Consider the following 19,546-nt stretch of genomic DNA (forward strand, 5'->3'; position numbering starts at 1 on the left):
TGGCATTAAAATATTATTTTAGCATCACTAGTTTCAGATTTAAGATTACTGAATGGTGTCAGTGTTTACAGATTTCTGCGATGTTACATAAATTTGGGCAGTTCATTGCAATATCAGAATTATTTAATTATTCTTTTATGCTGGTTTCTGTTAATGTGCTCTCTCATATTCACAAAACAGCAGACTTTGGGATGGAAATTATGCACAGTGCTAGAAGTACAGTGGGTATACGTGCTGCAGAATCTTCATAGCAATACTTTCATAAGTGGATATTCTGAAGGTTCATGCTGATTTTTTTTTTTTCATCAGTGGGACTGATAAAAGACTTTGTTTCCCTACTCAGCCACATATTTTGACAAAACTGGGGGGTATTTTCATCTTTTATCCCTCTACAAATTTTGGCTGAAATGGAAGTTATTGAAGAAGTAAGAGGGAATGACAGGTTTTTTCTGACAGACATATGGACATAAAACAAAAGTTAATAAGACATTTCCTTAGGAAAATTCCAGCCCCTTTATCTCTCACTGAGTGAGTCACTTTTGCCCAAGAATGTTTGTGTTTTCTCTGTAAGCATTTAGGCTCTGTTATCCTCGTATCTCTCCTGTAAAGATTTACTGTCACAGTGGAAATTCATAGGGGAAATAGGCACCCTAGAAGAGAGAGTTTTTCAGTGGAGACTGTGTGACTTCAGAGGAATGGTTTGCAACGTGTTGGTGGAACAGAGAAACACACAGAGTGACCAATTCCTCTGCTGAGTCATGATAATAATGCATGCTAGAGCCCTGCATAGAGAAGGCAGCAACATGGGGGTTCCAGTGAGATTGCTGAGGGTTTATTTTAAGTAAACTTAATAGATAGATCCTAGGTCCAACCAGAGTTCAGGTGGGTTTGACATGTCTCAGTCTGGGTCTTACAGGAAATAAAATACATAGACCAGTTGAATCAAAGGAGCAATTATATACTGACAATTATTTAAGAATTATTGAAATTCATGTGTTTCATTTTTCTCACCCCACCTGCAATGAATTCCAGCTACCCCCAGTGTTTCTGACACAGTTTCAATCTAGCCAAAGAAGGTAATAGTATGCCTGGCATCCATGCAGCTTGGATTATCATCTTATGGCAGCATAGCTGACATAACTAAATTAATTTGACTTAAGAAATCAGAGAAGTCTTGAACTGTTGTCTTGTAGATGACAAACCAGTGCCTTATCAGCTGAGCTACTCAGATCCAGTCTGCAGTACTCTTAAGTGTGATTTCATCTAAGTAATGTGTTGCTGAGTCTAATGTCAAATGGATCTATCACATTACAACCTTTTCTAATTAAAGGAAAAGAAGATTAAATGTATATGATCAGTCATTTAAAAGGCTGTAGTAGATTAATAGTCAGCATTTTTCTAACAATATTAAAGTGATTTTATCATTATTCCTTTGAGTAGAAACAAATATCTTTTATTATTTTTTGCAAACTATATGAAGATAGGGCAGACTATACTACATCTTATTTCTGCATTTTCTTGCAAAAATAAACTATAAGTCTATCCATTAATTTTACTGGTTTTATTGGAGAATTAATGTTCAAATTGCACCAATTTAATCCCCCATGAAATCTTAGCATTTCCCATTGGCTGACCACAAGCCAAATTATACAGAATTTAGATTATTAAAGGTTTTGAATGTGGGTGAGTAACCCATACCAAGAATGTTTCAGTATTTCTTAGAAATGGGGTCTATTTTTCTTCAAGTATATTTGTACAAGAAAAAATAGGACTTATCTGAAAAATTTCACAGGAAGCCATATCCTTTGTTTTTTTCCCTTTTTGAATTTGCAATGCCCTGTATCACTTGATGGTGCCAACAACTGTGCTTTTAAGAAAAAGTGACAGGCAAATGCAGTACATCTCCTGAACTGCTGAATTTTGGTCATCTAGACAAAGTCAGTGCCCAGATACTATGGGTCAGACTGTCATTTAGCATCTGAATTAAAGATTTCCATAACCTAAAAGTACTTGTTAAAACTATATGCAACCTACTCTTTGAGGAGTGTTACCTCTTTCCAATGTCAAAATTTAATTGTTCTTTTTGACCTAAATCCTTTTCCCAAGAGGATCTAGGCACTGGGAATCATAGTTCCCACTAAAACTTATTTGGTTTATGTTTCCCTGTTACCCCTGACAATGCAAATGTTCCCAAATCACTTGAGCATCAGGTATGAGAAGGTAATTCTTCAAGCACTATGGAAGTCTTAGTTGTGGGTCTGAGTCCCATACCAGTCTAAGATGGGTCTTAGTGTCACAGCGCTTCAAAGTGTAATAAATATAACAAGCATGAAGGCATCTGTGGGAGGAAAATAACCTATCATAGTCTAATTTAAAAAGGAAAAACTGAAGAATATTAGCAGAAGTCCCTTATTCAAAACCAAAATTGGGGCACAGATTAACAACAGACTTAAGAAATGGAATTAAAAAAAAAAATTCATCATTCCATTCATTCCATCGTAAAGAAAATTGTGATATTTTTTCAGGCTGGTCCATATGCTTTCAAAAAACATCAGGCTAGTCAGTATATTTTCCAAATTACTAGATACAGTGGCAATCTCTGTGGCTTTCAAAAGCCAAAGCAGAAATAGTGGAATTTATCCCATCTCATATGGACATTGCAAATTATTTTTCACTGTACCTGTTGAAAACTGTCTTTTCCTAAGGTAACAAGAATACCTCAAGCCCTATTTTTTTTTAATAAAAGAGAAATTTAGACCTAAAAAAAGGATGATTGTTTGTTCACATGTACAAGCCAGAAGTATATTCACATGCTACACAGATATTAAATTAATTGGTTTCTGCAAATGTGTGATTAATTTCTTAACATATTTTATTTTTTTCTTTTTTAAATTCTTCTCCATATTTGCATTTCCTCACACAGAAAGGGTATCTTTATGTTTTGCTGAACTGATTACATCTCTCTTTGGAGCTCAGCACATCTTTAATTACTACCAGATCTTCAAATATTTTCAGAAGATTCCCGTTAGAAAGATCATCAGCCATTTCTATCCTCATTCTCCAAAGGAAACTTTGAGCAGATGCTCTCACCCAGTAGTAACATTGACACATTAACTTTCCTCAGCCACCTCACTCAGACTACTTAGTCTGGCTCCACCAGGGCTGGGAGCCTTAATCAGATATCATACTAAGGAAAGCTATGTCAGTAATGATGTCAGATGAATGGTGGTCACATGGCAACAGCCTCATTTGAAGCAAACAGTGCCACGCTTGTTTTTAGGCTACTTTATGACTCGGCTGAAAAATGACTTTGTTCACAACAAAACACCACTAATGTATGAGCTGTTACCATAGGATTTTAGCACGTCTACTGTTTTCTCAATATTCTTTTAATATACCTAACTGGACAAACAGTGTAAATATCATTAAACTATACATATTATCAAAGTCATCAATCAGCATGTAAGCTAACCAGATGAAACATTGGCAATCCCTTCTGGCATTTTGAATCCTCAAAGAAATGGTATTATGGAAAACATATAAAGGAGAAAATATTTTAATTTTGCACCTTGATTTGGCTTATACCAGATTCACACATACAGAAGAATAAGGAGATACAGTCAGCTCTCCTGCTAGGTCCCAGAAGTGTGTTTTTCCCTTCTCTGCTCTGGATGTCAGTGGGCTGGTGGGATATACAGAGGGCAGAATAATGAGACTGAGCAGGAGGGAAGAATTTGCCCTCTGGCTCCGCTCACACTGCAACAAAACAGAAGCCCCAAAGTCTCCTGTCACTTAAACTCCCTTTCCTTCCTTGGTTTCTGAGGTAAAAATGCCCCTTGCTATTTCTCATATGCACTTCAGTTAGTGCTCTTACTCCCAGCATGGGATTACCAGCAAGCAAGAATTTTTCGTTGGGAAGAACTGGAAAGTCCACTGATTTCTCAGGAATTCTGGCCATGCTTGGAAGCAGGCCACACCAACACAGCAGTACGGCTTGGTCAAAAATTAAAGTTTGAATGACTGGTCATAGACACTTGCCTAGAGAAGATAAATACCAAAGCCAGCTACCAGAAATTACTGCAACAGAGAAAAATTGCAAGTAGCCACATCCTAAAGCAGTCATCTACATTTTCCTGTGGAGTTACTCAGCCCACAGGCTCACTGCCACTGTGGAGAGCAGGGAGAGCTGCAGTGCCTCTCACGGCATCCTGGGCTCCTGTGGTTTAAATTGCCCCTGAAGCCGTGGTACCGGCTTGCAGTGAGAGCCTGAAATTCAGAAAGGGGTCACAGATCTCTCTGTCTGGTTTGCAGTGCTTATTACATTTAAACTACTGATCAGGAAGGAAAATTTTTGTGTTTAACCAACCGGGGAGCAGGAATAACAGCAAAGACAACAAAGAGAAGCTAACAAAGCCCTGAATTTAGGGGAATGAGTGGTCAGAAAAATTTGAAAAAATATTTCAGTAAAACTCTATCATGGATGACTGTGTGGAAATCAAGAATCCTCAAATAGGAAGCAAGAAAAAATATTCAGATATTTTCAGAAAGTAACTAAGTTATTCCTACCTTCTAGTATGAGAACAGGGACTATGAATGCATGCTATAGCATATTCTACCCATAAGGGAGAATTTGAATTTTAACTATTGACCCTGAAGCCTTTTTGGCATAGACTTTAGATTAACAGAAATTCTGAGAAATCTGTCTTTTAAACCCTGAAGTTCCAACAAACTATAATGGATTCTGGGCACAAACTGCATATCATTCATACAGCTAAGCCTTTAGCACTGCTACTATTTTCTGTTGCCTTCTGGCACCACTTAGTAAGTTCCAAATGAATGAATTCTCTATCCACTGATATATAGTGGGAGGAGAAAAATACAGACTCTGCAATGAAAAATAACATGCATGCTTCTTTTACCTTCCCCTCTCAGCTCCTCTGCAGCATAAATAGCCCTGAGAAAGATGCCCTGATTTCACATTGCCAAAAAAAAATATTGTTACATTTCTATGGAGCATTTTATTTTCAATCACTTTTTTATTTTTTACAGAACATGTAAAATTTTTTTGAAGCCAGAAAGGATCAGCTTTTCCCACTAGGCCAGCACAGATCCTACTCTAACTAGACACGTTGGACCTCCTGGGCTGCATGAAGTCCCAAGAGGCAAGCTGAGCATGCACTGACTGAGGAAAGTACAGTGGAAATCAGGAAAGAAAATACGTAAACTAGAAGAGCAATAGCAACTTATACTTCACTTAGAAGAGTTTAAAGAAAGCATAAGATGAGATGGAGTAAGTGTCATCCAAAAACTGCCCAGAAGAGGTGAGATCTCACTAACATAGTCAAAATATTTTTTGTGAATTCATATGAACTTTGAAAGGTTGTGATCCAGTTCTGAGAGAAGGAAGACCCCTTACAGCTCCAATAAGGTTTGTTTGGTGAGTATTCCCATGGAGGACTACAAGGAAAGGAGCTGCAGTGGATTTTTTTTTTTGCCTTTTTTTTTTTTTTTTAAGGTAAACCATCAGCATCTTCTCTTAAAATACTTTTGTCATCCGTTTTTGATCCTGTATTTGGTTCTATCCGGGAGTTAGTGGAAGTAGCTGCTTTGGAATAAAACAAAACAAAAACCATCAGAAAACAAACAAACAAACAAAAAAGGCAGGAATAAGCACATGACCAGCAAGGATAACCACATCAGGGCAGAGATTTACACTAGCACAGGATACTGTCTTTGACAGCAGACAGTGGCAGATGCTGAGTAAAGGAGATAAGAACAAGCATGCACATGATGATGTCCCCCTAGAATAATTTTCCACCTTCCTTTAAAAAGATTTGTACATATGGTGGATACAGGATGGCAAAACTTCATTGAACTGATGCAGATGGCAGAGGAAAAGGGTACCATAAGTCCACCTTGCATTCATTGCTCTAGACATACTTTATATGTCCTACTTGAACTTGCATAAGTTGCACAGCTAGTGAAGGCTGCAGGAATTATATGCTGTCTACACAGAGACCTTTCTTCCTTTTTTAATCTGAGAACCATATAACAAGTTTGATATTAGGTTTATGCTTACACAATTGATATAGTTCTGTTTAAAATACACAGAATATTACTGATTAGCAGGACCACTATTAAACATACTTTTTATGGGATCACTGGCTGTTCTCCTTGACCAGTACACCATATAAAAATTGTCTTTTAATGGAAGAATACTGTACAGAGACCAAAATAGAAACTGCTAAAACAAACAAGATAATTATCTAAATTTTATAATATCACTCATAAAACGTCTGCCTTTTCCCTTTATGAGCTTGATAGATTAAATTTAGGGCAGATGTTTCATATAATTTACTCAGAAAACAGGAAAATTATTTAAAAAAGAACTCATAAAACCTACAAAAACACAAATGAAACTAATCTAAAACATATGCAGTCTACAGATTTAAAGGAAAAGTTAGTTATTCCTGAAGCTATGGACAAGGATGCTTAAGAGATAAAACCATCTCTCCCACACATTTTATAGTATTATATATTCTGAACTGCTTTGGACAAACAAAGGCCCCTCTAAATTTAGGGTGCATGAGGTAGCTCTGGCTACTTTCCCAAAGATAAAGAGGAACTCAGAAACAGAAACCCTGTTCCTCAGTGCACAGAAGTCAGTCTGTGGTGTCTTAATTGAATTATAGAGGTACCTGTTGTAACATGAATGTTGTGGAAGAATACCAGGTAGAAGTATTGCATATGATCTGTTTATGCACTATAAAAAGAGGAAGAAGAGCAGGTGTGATGTCTTTAATCCTCCAAAGAAAAAGAACTTCTTGACTGTCAAGAGATACTGAAATCAAATACAGTTTTACATGGGAGGTATTTATCATTAGACAAAGACATATAGAGGCAAGTTTCATGAACATTTTGAAAGACTTTGTTTTGAAGGCTCAAAAGTCTCCACACCACAAAACTCAATTTTCAGAATAGGTCAGCCACAGAGATCCCAAGAAAAAAAGAAAGTATACTGTGCACTGTCTTGTTGCAATCTCTTTTAGCCCAAAGTCATCTGTCAGAACATAATTTATTATTATCTGGGTTTATATATTAACTGTGTTGTTAAGAAAGCATAAGGTCTGGCATTACTTCTGGCAGTGCTGTTAGTGGTGGCAAGCAACATTTTTGGTTCCTCTGTAGACTCAGCCTTAGATGCTGTGAAAGGTAAAGGTCTCTAAATGTTTGAGTGTGAGACTCTTGTAATGCAAGAGGAAACAGAGATGTATTTTTGAAATAAAATTTTCCCAGTCTGTCTCCATGTAGTGCTGATTCCTACATTGATGAGGGTAGGAGAGGAACTGAAGTACTATACTCAGCTGAAGGCTTCTGAGTTATGTTCTTGGTTTGCAGTGTAAAACAATTTCTTAAGCAGAATAAAATCATAATAGAAAAAAATCCCTTTTACAAGATTATCAGAATGTATAAGAATAGGAATCCACCTATATATATTATTATTCACTTATATGTTAAAAAGCACTGAATTAAAGAATCCCTGTAACACACACAGACCATGGGAACAAAGCTTAGGCATAAAAGAAATACAGGTACTATGCTGAGAGTAGTCATGGATTTCAGGATCACAAGAAAAGCAATAAATATTCTAAGCCAAACTAGACACCCAAAACAATAGGTAAGGTATCCATTTCTCAGTCCCTGAAGTTCAGAGAGATGGGGTACTGTGGTGGTTCTGCCTAAATCCTGCCCTGCACCAAAAGCAGATCAGCTAGAAAGCAAATCCTGCTGCTGCTGGGTATGAACACTTTCTGTGCAGAAGCAAAGCTTTCCCTTCCAAGACTTTACCCCATTGCACTTTGTTCCTGCTGGCAACACATCACAGTCTGTTTTTGTGAGCTTGATAAAGAGGATTTGGCATTGGAGATACTTTCTGTGTGTGAGATACCAAATGAAAGTAGCAAAGGAATGGATGAAAGCTACCAAATGTTGCTTAGCCACCCTGTATATCATCTGAGAAAGACAAGCCAGCTGCACACAGAAGAGTAAACAAGTCTACCTCAGACTCTCGGGGTAACAGCAATTAACTCAATGAACTGAAATGCCCTGTGATTCCCTCTTATGAAGCAGAGTTCCTTCAAAGGAAGGAACGGGGCAAACAATTGCCCTTCTAATATTGAATCAAATATTTTCAAATGTGTCACCTTAATAAAAGCTGTGGGACAATTGCTCTTTCAGAAAACATGAGGTTACAGCACTGCAGGAAGAAAAGTGCAAATGGCTTATGATGGGTAGTATCAAAGCAGTGCAGGACAAACTAGCCCAAATACCTGATCTGAGGTAGGAAAAACAACAAGTTTGCATTGCTGTGGCATAAACACATGATCTTGAATAGATATGGCCAAGGTTCCAAAAACAGCTACAAAAATAGTTAACTTAGTTCACATGTCAGTTCTTCCACAGACCATAAATAAGCTTCAAAGAGTTATAAATCCAGGCAGTAGACACCAAATGCATGCAATCTTGGAGTAGTGCTAGTAAAAGTACATCACCACCTTTCTGCTGCACAGAAAAATTAGGTAAATACTTCTTTCATACATGCATACACACATTGCATACACACATTCACTTTAGAGCATTACTATAGTTTATTAGGTACTGGCACTAAATAAAGTTTTGTAAACATTTTCATTTCATAATTGTTAGTGGTAAAGAGAATATTTGTGGTGCATGGTCACTAAGCAAACAGAGTGAAAATACTTTTACAGGGAATATAAACAGTTTTATGGAGTATCAGAGAGCAAGAGGAAGCTGCAAATATAGAGCACCAGCAGCTGTTCTGGGGCAAGGCAGCTGCTCTGGATCCATCTAGTAGCAAACTCTATTTGGGCAAACAAGTGGGTGGGGGACTGTGTAATGGAATATAGTGACTTTTAAAGTGGCATAACTCATAAAAGGATGAGAGGACTTCTTTCTCTCTTTTTTATATTATTTTTAATAAGAATTGGGAAAGTGGACCAAAACTGTTCCTGGATAATCAATTGAATAAAATACTGGATTTACTACAGTGTTATTGACACCCTTTCTCAATCTATTTTCCATGAATATTCAGTTTAATTGTAGGAAAGCTTGAAAAAAAAAACAGACAGCAGAGCTGGTGCAGGAACATCTACATTTCCACATTATATATTTTTATAAGATCAAAATCCTTTGACATTTATTTGTTCTGCCACAAATAAATAATAAAAGCACTGGAAAACTATGCATGCAGGCAAATTTATTATGAGCACTGAAGATATGTTCACAGAAAGCTTTCAGCAAATACCTGGGAAAGCAACTATACTGTAGATTAGCCATGTTGGCTTGTGGGAAATTTATCAATTAAAAAAATAGATTCCATTTATAGAATTTCTTACTTAGCTCCAGTCCAACAAATATTCTAGACTGTTATGCTGCAGCCAGGGCTGCTCATTCAGCAAGCAGTTGTTTCTTCTCTTGAGGTTGCTAGAGTGACAGTTGGTTGCCAACAGTATATTTTTGTGGTAACTAATGAAAATTTTTTTCATCCTCAGAAATGTTTTCTGGGTGCAAGTACCAGTCCCACTGTGCATGTTGCCATGAGCTGGCATTTGCCCCTGCGTGCAGGGCACTGTCTGTGTGCCTCTGTTCAGAGGGCAGGACTTCAGTTGCTGGAAGCTGCGGCCTCTCCTCACCCATGGGTTTCCATAAATGCTTCTGTTTTGCCTAGTAGTAGATCTCTTTCCATGACAACCAGAAGTAAATAGGTTATATGTTCTCCAGACAGCTGCTGTAATGTATTGTGGAATACAAACCCAGCAGCATCAAAGCTGCCCTATAAGTAACATAACTACATTAACTGGAAGGAAAATTGATTTTTAACTTCAGCTAGCAGAAGGGAATGGACACAACAATGACATTTTCTGGTTCCTGCAACACACCCGCACAGTTCAGCTGGCCCTTTTCACTTGGGTGAAAGAGGTGCTGCACTTTCAGGCTAGTCTGTCCTAAGTACAGCTGATCCAGAGGATCTCTCATAATGACTGTGTGAGAAAAATATGCCTTTGATCCATCCTCATTGCCAAATCTCTGTGAGCTGAAGATTTTATCCAGCTGGGAATCTACCTTATTTTTTGACAAGACAGAGAGAAGCTGGTGATTCTAATTCATGGCAGCAGCCACTTTTACAGCAAAACCATCTTTTCTTTCTTGTATTTACATTGTTGGTATGGTTTTAATACAATGCATTTGTAATTGTGATAAATTATCTTTATGCATGAGATGGCCCTTTGGGGATTCCTTGAAGAGAGCTTTGCAAAGAACCCAAGATTCATAACTGTCATCAACAAAAAACAGAAATAGTCCCTTCCATCATTTGTTCAGCTGAATCTTGTGTAACAAATGGCCACCACACTCCACAGCTGATATCCCCAGTTATCAGCCAGATTTTTGCCAAACTTTGTTTTGTTATCCGTGGCCCATTGGCCTAGAGATATTAAGCTCAAACATTTCAGTACAGTTTCTGCTGTATTCCGTTGGAGAACAGTGATTCATTCTACCATTTCTCTCAGGAAGAACAGATCAGCTGTGGGCATCATTTACAAAACCTAATGAACTGCAGACCTAGCTTCTTAGACTAAAGCATTAATAACTCATTTTTAATCACCTGTTTCTCAGTAATCAACAGATTTCTTGACAATTGGTATGGAGTAGCACCAAGCACAAACTTATGGAGAACGCTAATGCTGTACTGAATCTGCACCATAAAAACATCCTTGTGCTGTAGTTCCATAGCTGTCTTTTGCTCTTGTTTAAAAGAGCATAACTATCAATAATGCTTTGTTCAGTACATGTATATATAATAATGTATATGAGCCATCATTATGTGTCCACTGTGGAAATAATGCAGTCATACAAAAAGATACATTGCTGAAAATAAAACCTAAGATAAATAAAGGAAGCTATAAAATGCTCTGTTGGGCCTGCTTCTGGACCTATTTAAAGTCAATGGCAAAGTTCCCACTGACCTCAAGCAGGAACTAGCTCCTTTTTCTCTTTCTAGATTTGTTTAGAAAGAAATATAATGACAGACTTGAAAGGTAAGAGGAAATATTTGGGGAGAGGGAGAGAAAGAAGAAAAAAGGAAAAGAAATCAAAAGGGGATAAAGGAAAATAAAAATCTGTAATTTTACCATTCTGCATAGGATGTAACAAGAATTGCTTAGGGTGGATTTTTTCAGATTTTCCATGTTCTGGTTTTGCCAGAATATTTTAATATTTTATTGCTTGCATTTCTTTCCCAGCTCTTTCCACCCTCTTCTCTGTGGGCACTTCTACTGGCCCCAAAAGCAAGTGGTGCTTCACAAAACTAAAAATGTGTTTGCCATTAAACATAATGTGTAAAATCTTACGATGCTTTCAGAAAAATAACGCTCACATATCCAAAATGAGGGGAAAATGGTACCTAATCATACATATAATTCACAACATTTATTTCACCGGTAATGAATGTTGTCAGGTTTTTCCTATGTTGAACAGCCATACCTGAGGGGCACAGCATTAAAGGGCACATTCACTGCTGACATAAATGGTAACTACGGCCACTTCAGTGAAGTTATCTCCAATTAAGCCATCCATTACATTCACTTCAAGGTATGCAATACATTTTAAATGATAGAAGCAAGTCCAGGAAATGCTGAGTACTTCTACGAACTCTTTTTCGTGTGTGACTCCCCCTGGACTCAGGATCCTTTCCCAAATCCAATGGTTTTGTGGTAAGTGCCGCCTGAGCAAAACACGGCGATGGTCAGCGCTGCGTCCTGTTTACCGTCGCAATTAACAAAGCGGCATTCAGCGAGAGACACCAAAGAGCCTGCTGCACTTAAAGGGCTAAGGAGAGGTGATAACAGCCCTCGCTTCGTTAAGGCTCGCTGCCCAACTTTACTGAAAATGTAGTGACAGATAAAACATAAATCAACATCCTTATCGTTCTGGCTTCCTTGCCTGCCAAATGGGGGTTTAGTTTATCAGCGACCTGCAGGCCCACTGGCGGCCTTTACACTTACAGCTGGTCAGCGGGGTGGGACAGGGTGGAAGCTAAATGGCTGCTCTAAAACGCCTTGGTGTAAACAACCCGGGGAAGGACTTCCTTGAACTGCCAGTTACCTGAGTGCGATCCATCTCACTAAAGCGTCTGCCCCAAGAGGGGTAGTATCACCAGGAAAGAAAACAAATAAAAGACACCCAGCATGTCGCAGTGCAGGCACAGGCTGGGGAATGCTGTCCCTTTGAGGGGGTGAGGGATCCTCAGCAAGGTAAGCTCCTTATGGCATTGCTCAGGAAGCAGGCAAGTATTTTTGAAAAAAAGGGACTTCATCAGCACAGCCTGCTTCCTCCGTTTTGTGACCAGAATGTACAGCCTTTGCATATATATGTATATGTAATGCAGTGTTTGCTTTGACTCCCTGTGAGCCTCATCATGGGAGCAATCCTTTCAAAGGCAGCAATATCCCCCAAGGCTCAGAAGAGGACAGCATCAAGGGCATATTCATCCCCCCTTGCAAGCCAGCAGATTTCTTTCCCTGTGTTATACATAGCTTGCTGAGTGTGTAGAGATTTTAAAAGTATTTGTCCCAGTTCATTGTGTCACAATTATATTTGCATGAAGTTCAGCTAATAAAACAAAACCCATTTAAACTGGGCCTTGCTCATGTAGAGGCTATGAGTTTGGACAGGAGAGCCCCCAGTTTTTAGTAGATATGGGACTACACTGACATATACCTCATGCAAACAGTTGGTGAAGGTGAGATTAGCATTTAGATCAGTGATTTATTTCTCCCTTGAGATCTGCTTCAGCAAATAATATCTTAGGAGTTTAAAGTGAGGCCACTGTAATGGTGAGTTTATGTCACTATTAAAAGGAGTGTCAAATGCAGGTAGGTTTGAAAGACATAAGACAAGACTTGTGGAGTTTTTTGTAACTAAAACTGAATTTATTTTAAAAGTGTTCATTTTTCCCTGTCCTTTAGCTATAGTGAGTCAAACTACAGCATTTCATTTAGACAGAAAACTACTCCATATTTCCTTGGGTTTTGAAAGCCCCATCTTCTGGCAACAACTCCATGGAAAATAATGTGCTGAACACAAGCAAATCACAGGTGGAAAGTGAAGACACAGTGTTGCACACATACCATTGTGCAAAAAAAATGCAAATGTACACACTGAACAATATTACATACATTGGAACCAAACCTTTTGGCAAAAAACATGTACATTTTATAATGAAAGTTTTGCTTACTGATTCTTTTTTCACAAAGAAACATTTTCTAAATGTGTTTCAAATACCTGGGATATAAAGAAAGATATTCTCTTCTTTGTGTACTTGTTTGTTTAGCAGTGTACTTTGACAAGGTTACCAAAGCAACAGCAACCATACTTGCACTTATATTTAACCAGAAGTCTTCTCACAAGCTCATACTGCACATGCTTGGAGTGTACATACAAGAATTAGTTTGTCCCCAAGAAGTCTGTCAGAAGAGCATGTTTCAATCTAGAGCTACAAGGAGCTGAACAAGGAGTTTTTTGAAGCAACAGATAGCAAGAGAGCAGTCTCTGGAAAGGACAGAGATGAGACCAAAGCCCTTCCACTCTCAGTGCACTCCAGACAGAGAGGGAATGGAGTAATAGTGGCCTGCACAGCCAGGACAAATAGGAGGCATATTTGGAAATGCAGCAAGTTTATAGGAGTTGCAAAGTTGAGAGAGGGCAGGAAAGAGGGTGAGGAGGGAACTGAAGGCAGAAACCAATGTTGAAGTCAAAGAAAAAGAGAAGGGCCAAAGTCAGAGTGTATGAAAGGATGAATGCAAGACACAAGTGGAGGTGGAGTGCTATTATAGGGATGCTAATGAAAGAAAACAACAGAACCAGAACAGAAAGTTGGAAATGTTGGTGAATGTTTTACTTTAGTTTAAAAGTTTCCAAACTCCCTCTGCCATGAGCTCTGTATTGTACTTATAAAAATGACTGGCTTTTCTCTAGCTGCTGAAAATAGCCTTAAAAAGGCACCTCCTACTACAGCTACCAATTGCTGTGTGGGCAACTGTTACTTTGTTCAAACACACCACAAACTGGGTTTGATAAAAAAATCTGCCTATGATATCAAAAGTCTAGTGTAGGACCCTGTTGTGTTCCAGGAGCTATGGATCACACATTTTGGAAGAGGCTGTGCTACTAGCCAGAAACTTTCTTCCTAATGGAAGCCCAGCTAACCACAGGATCTGCTGCAGACCACAGACCAGCCAAGCTCTACTAAAGATGTCCCTCTAGGTTGGAATGCAGACCACAGTTTGGAAACCACTGGCTTATGAAATAAACAAGATAATATTTCAACCTATACCGTCAAACATGCTTTTCTTGAAGGACTGTCAGGGCTGTGTAAGAAATAAGGTCATGTCTATAGGATTGTCCCAGAAGCTCTGAGGAAATACAGTGAACTCTGTTCTTCCAGAAATCAGCACAAATGTAGACAACTGATAGAGAATGGTAATTTTTCATCTACAAAGCCTGCAAAGGTAATTCAGATACTACCATCAGAACTCTTGAATTTTGCATCATCAAAACCTTCATTAAAAACTAAAATGTGCGTCAATGCACGATAACCAGCACCACAAACTGTGATTTCACTTCACACAGGAAAATGTCTCTCTGGATGTGTCAGAGCCAGGACCAGTACCAAGTTAATATTTACCATGCATCTAAGCATGAGAAATTTGTGCCAAACATTTCATTATTATGAGTTTGATCATTCATATGTGACCTCTTTGACTTTAAAGGTAAGGAAAGAAAAGGTTATTATAGAAAATGGAGACATTTCCTGACAAAGCCAGAATTACACAATTTTGAAAGATAATATTTAACCTCTGGAGATGCCAAAATTCTTTGGACTGACGCAGAAGTTATAAAGACAGATCTTGCCAAATGTAGAGTAATTTTTGAGGAATTATTCCTTTTCACAATGCTAATACAAAAATCCTTGGACATAAAACTGAGAACTCTGAAACAGGAAGGAGAAATGATAGATGCTTTAAAAAACAAGTCTATTTAGAAGCCACTTGTCTGAATTTTGTAACGTCCACTGACAATAACATATTTTCATCCTTGACTGTATTTTACAAGTTCATTTCTTCATGGACAGAAACCAGTATATTTAGCCTCTCAAAATATGTGTTTTAAAAGCAGATAGTGATTGCTTGCTTCTATGTTCTATAAAAGAAAGGAAAATAAAAAGGACACTGAGAAATAATGCAAGCATATACACATTGGGCCACATGTATAAACCTGTTCATACACTTACATTGAAATTGATTAACACAATTGTGAAGAAGTGGAATTAACAATGGAGTTGTTCCTTTTCTGCAATATCCCACTTTTAGAATAAGGAATTCCATATTATTTGCTTCTGCAGATGGCAAATATACTTCCTCTGAAACAGAGCTTCCTATATAGAGTTTCTGTTTATAGAAACATCGAACACAAATAGTCCTCTTATTTAACTGAATGACTTCTTTTTGGTTTTGTTGCTGTTGAATGATTAAACCACAACAAAAGCTAAAGCACTACACTGTAGTAATGTGAAATCAAATTCTGCATTGCAAACTCCAAAAATTTCAGACTTTCTAGAATGCTTGCATTCAGGACATATTAAGGAAAATTCCACACAAATGAAGAATGTCATAATAGCAAAGAAAAAAGGAGAGAAACAGGGAGGGAGGAAACAGCAAATACTGAGAACACAACATCTGTAAAATGCACCAACAATTCCAAGCTTGCAATGGGCTGTCACTGTACACGCAATGAGGAAATTTCATTTTAAAGTTACAAAAATGACCTTGCTTTGAACCAAGTGAATGTGATTATTTCTGAACTGAACAGAAAGTAAAGAAGTTTGGATTAAATGTTTTACCAGTGCCAATGTCCCAGAACTTTCTTTGGCTCTATATTCTCTTTTCCTATGTTTGTCAGCTGAATTTAATGTTCTCTTCTTTTTTGTCTCCTGGTCTCTTTGACCTTAATGTGACATTTTAGTTGAGTGATTAATTACTATTAAATGGCACTGCATTTATTAAATGGAGTCCTTGTCTGTGTAAGAGCACAGTCACAATGCAACGATTCAGTTTGATAAGCTTAAATATACACAGTTAGATGTGGTAATATCTAATTTGTCAAGGATCTTGTGGCTAGCTTTTCTGCCACACAGCTAGAGAGGAGATGTGATTGCACAAAAAGCTTAATATTCTGAGCTTAAATGTTCTCAGTAAATTGATCCTCTCCATCATGTAATCTTATTTCAGAGTGTGCAGGAGACAGCAAAGTTCCACACAAGCCTAAGTTGCCTTAATAGTAGGCCTGAGGGTTCCTGACCATAGAAATAAAAGCTATGTGACAAGATTTGTATGTCTCTTTTCAGCAGACAACAGCTGACTCCCCCTGCCAGAAGCTTTCTTTCTGGGTTAATTGAATAAAAAGAAGAACTAATGTCAGTAAAAGGATGAAAAGTTCATTGAGAAAGAAAAGATGCATCTATACATCTACCTAAGTCAAAAAGAGATTGTGAATATTTAGCTTATTAAGTGAAACACCAGCACCTGACCTTGTAATCAGCCAGGTTATTATTCTGTCAGTTATATTCTCCAAGCACTGCTTTACTCTTTTCTTATCTAACAGCTGATTTGGAACTTTTTTTCAGACTATAATGAATCATCAAAGCAAAACTTCTTGCATGCAAAAGGTTGGTTTTAACATCTGCTGGGAAAAAAATTCAGGGTGTGTTAAGGCTGGACAAAATGAAAATGTGAGGGAGACTTTCACAAAAAGCTCAAGAGTTTTAGGTATTCATGGGAAAGACAGACAGCAGCTGGGGCTAGTTCCTGACTGTTTCTTATATCAATTCTTTTCCTCTCTGGTTAAACACAAGTAGGCCAGCAAGAAGAATAACAGAAGTTTTTCTCAGGTTTCACTCTCAGTCTTCATGTCTGCCACTTCCAAAACATTCATTCTTGCTCCTACATCTCCAGAGTCAGTGTCTGTCTTTATAACTCTTTCCTACTACACAAAAAAAAAAAAAAAAAAAAAAAAAAAAAAAAAAAAAAAAAATAAGGGGCCTTCAGTCTTATCTCAAACTTGCAGGTACTTTCTCAAAGTGAAAATTGTAAATGCTGTAAGAGAGGAGTCACACCTCTCATCTGAACTTCGGGGTTTACAGAGATTTTATAGAGATATTGTGTAGTTGTGGGTAATGTTTGGGCATGCATCCTCAGACCTTCTTTAGATCTGAGATTAATACCTTCATATCAACCACAGTGGGAATCCAGATGCAGACCTTCACCAGAGACACATTTACACATGGTCAGGGAACCGCTCCCCCCTTTCTGCTGGAAAAGTGAATCACAAAACCATAATACAGAAGCATCATCTCTGCATGATGAAGGGGCAAGCTGAACTCCATGCACAAGGAGATACTCGAGCTTGCATGTTCTGCATGTTCTGTGCCACCTGGAGACATCGAAAGAGCCCTGCCTTCAGGCCAAACATCAATAGTGAAATGAATCTAAATGAATCAAGAAAGGCCATAATCTTGACTGCCTCTAACAGGATTATATTCTTGTCTTGAATATTGATGACAGTCTAAAAGGATTGCACAGGAAAAACGTTCTTACAATTCTCATTAAGGATTAAGTGAGCACATTCCCAGTTGTTCCTGCATAAGTTTGTTCATCTCCATCTTCCATTATCAGGAACAGGAAAAGAGACATATTCATATTGTCCAGAATCTTATGGGCTCAGGATTAGTGGCAGGAAGATGCGCCAGGTGTGTGCTTTAGCAGACTCAAAATATAAATCTCTTCAGCATTCTGAATGCTAAAGGTATGTCAGGCACTTCTTCCTGAAAACTTTGTAGAAATTATATCCAACTGCGAAAAATGCTCTTTTATTCTGGGCATAGAATCTACTTAAAAAGCACTCAATTCCTACCTTTCTTGCAGAAATATATTTTTATTGGTCTAATGTGCTGGTTTTAGGAAACAAAACAAAGGCATTTAGCAGTCTGTCCCCATGATCTTCAGAAGAAAATTTTAGAAAACATTGAGCAACTTTGCAAATACAATTATTTAATCTCAAAAATAGTGTAACTATTTTCAAGTGACAGATTGTTCCACTTCTAGAGCCTGTTTAATCTTACTTGATATGATTAATAAAAACTGGTTCATAGCAACACAATACATTTCATTTTTATCTAAATGAAATTTTTTAATTTATCGATCCAAAGGAAAATTTTACTTCAAGAAAGTATTGGAAGTATTCTTCAAGATTTTACAAATTCATTTAAAATTCATTTAAAATGTATTAATTAATTTAAATTCATTTTCAAACAATGACTAAACTTTCATTTTGGCAGATGATGAAATATTATATTATCTCCACTAGAGCATTTATGCGATTTCAGACTATTGATAAAACATACATAGAGAATTTACCATCTGTGAAAGAAGTGGTAAGCAAAGGTTTACCTTATTCACTCAAAACATAAGAATAAGTTTCTGCCGTTTAAATCACAAGACATACTACTTAGTAGAGATTAAACTAAAAGCACAATCTAACATACACTTCTTTCTATATGAAAAGAAAAAAACCTCTGCAGATTCATTGTATAAGCTGCTGATCGGCATGCTAATTTTCAAGTTATAGTTTAATGATCTCCTCTGTGCAGGCAAACAATCAGGGAACTAATTGTAAAGTGTCTGTAAAATGGAGGAGTATAATATTATATGACAACACACCAGTAACAGTTTCAAATTACAAGCAAATCTGAGCAGGGGAAAAAAGTCTTCTCCCCTCTCTCCCAAACACAGGCACAATTTCCTTTAGAAGAAAAAAACAAGAGAAATAAATGCATTGCTTGCTCTTTCTCAAAGGTATATCAAATGCTGATTGATTCTAAATCATCTGAATTGTAATGTGACCATCAGAGCAAAATATGGCCTTACAATGCTTTCCTGTAACTCAAACGGCAGGAGAAAAGTGACTGTGTTGAAAGAATTATAGCCAAGGACATAACTGTAATGAAGTATTATCACAGACATATAATATTATCAAAATATCAAACTCTACACATGTCAACAGTCACCCAACGTGATTAGAGGCAGATCTGGTTTTCAGTTTAGGTGAAAGTAGGCAGTTGTTTACGTTGGCAGATCACGGGGGAAAGGGAGGAAATGAAATGCCCCCATACAGGGTGCCATGGCCTCATGGCCTGTTTTGAGGACCCTGAGAGAAAGACAGGCAGGGACAGGAGCTCTGCGCCCCACCACCAGTAGATCAGCTCAGAGAGGGAGCAGAAGGTTAATGCTTCCCTGCCCACAGTTCCTAGTAAATCTGCTCCCTCCCAATAAATCCCTGCTTTATTTCTTCAATCCTTCACATTTACCTCCAGGGATGGGGCAGGAAACAAAACAACCCCTCTGCCCACCAG

The 19,546-nt window shown here is 37.8% G+C and overlaps 2 long non-coding RNA genes across 4 annotated transcripts in view; one reads left to right on the forward strand and one right to left on the reverse strand.

The window, feature by feature from the left end:
- LOC128786897 (uncharacterized) overlaps positions 1-12,042 on the reverse strand; it is a 25,676-nt gene extending 13,634 nt beyond the window's left edge. For 2 of the 3 annotated variants that reach the window (XR_008430502.1, XR_008430501.1), the window contains exon 1: positions 11,563-12,042. This is a non-coding gene — a long non-coding RNA (uncharacterized LOC128786897). The remainder of the gene's footprint in view (positions 1-11,562) is intronic. The other variant, XR_008430503.1, reaches the window with a different exon arrangement.
- LOC128786896 (uncharacterized) lies at positions 12,042-17,586 on the forward strand. Its single transcript, XR_008430500.1, has 3 exons — positions 12,042-12,332; positions 14,211-16,804; positions 17,377-17,586. It is a non-coding gene; the product is annotated as an uncharacterized LOC128786896 (long non-coding RNA).
- The last annotated feature ends 1,960 nt before the right edge of the window (positions 17,587-19,546 follow it).

Source organism: Vidua chalybeata, chromosome 4, assembly GCF_026979565.1.
Source record: "Vidua chalybeata isolate OUT-0048 chromosome 4, bVidCha1 merged haplotype, whole genome shotgun sequence".
Lineage (NCBI taxonomy): Eukaryota > Metazoa > Chordata > Aves > Passeriformes > Viduidae > Vidua > Vidua chalybeata.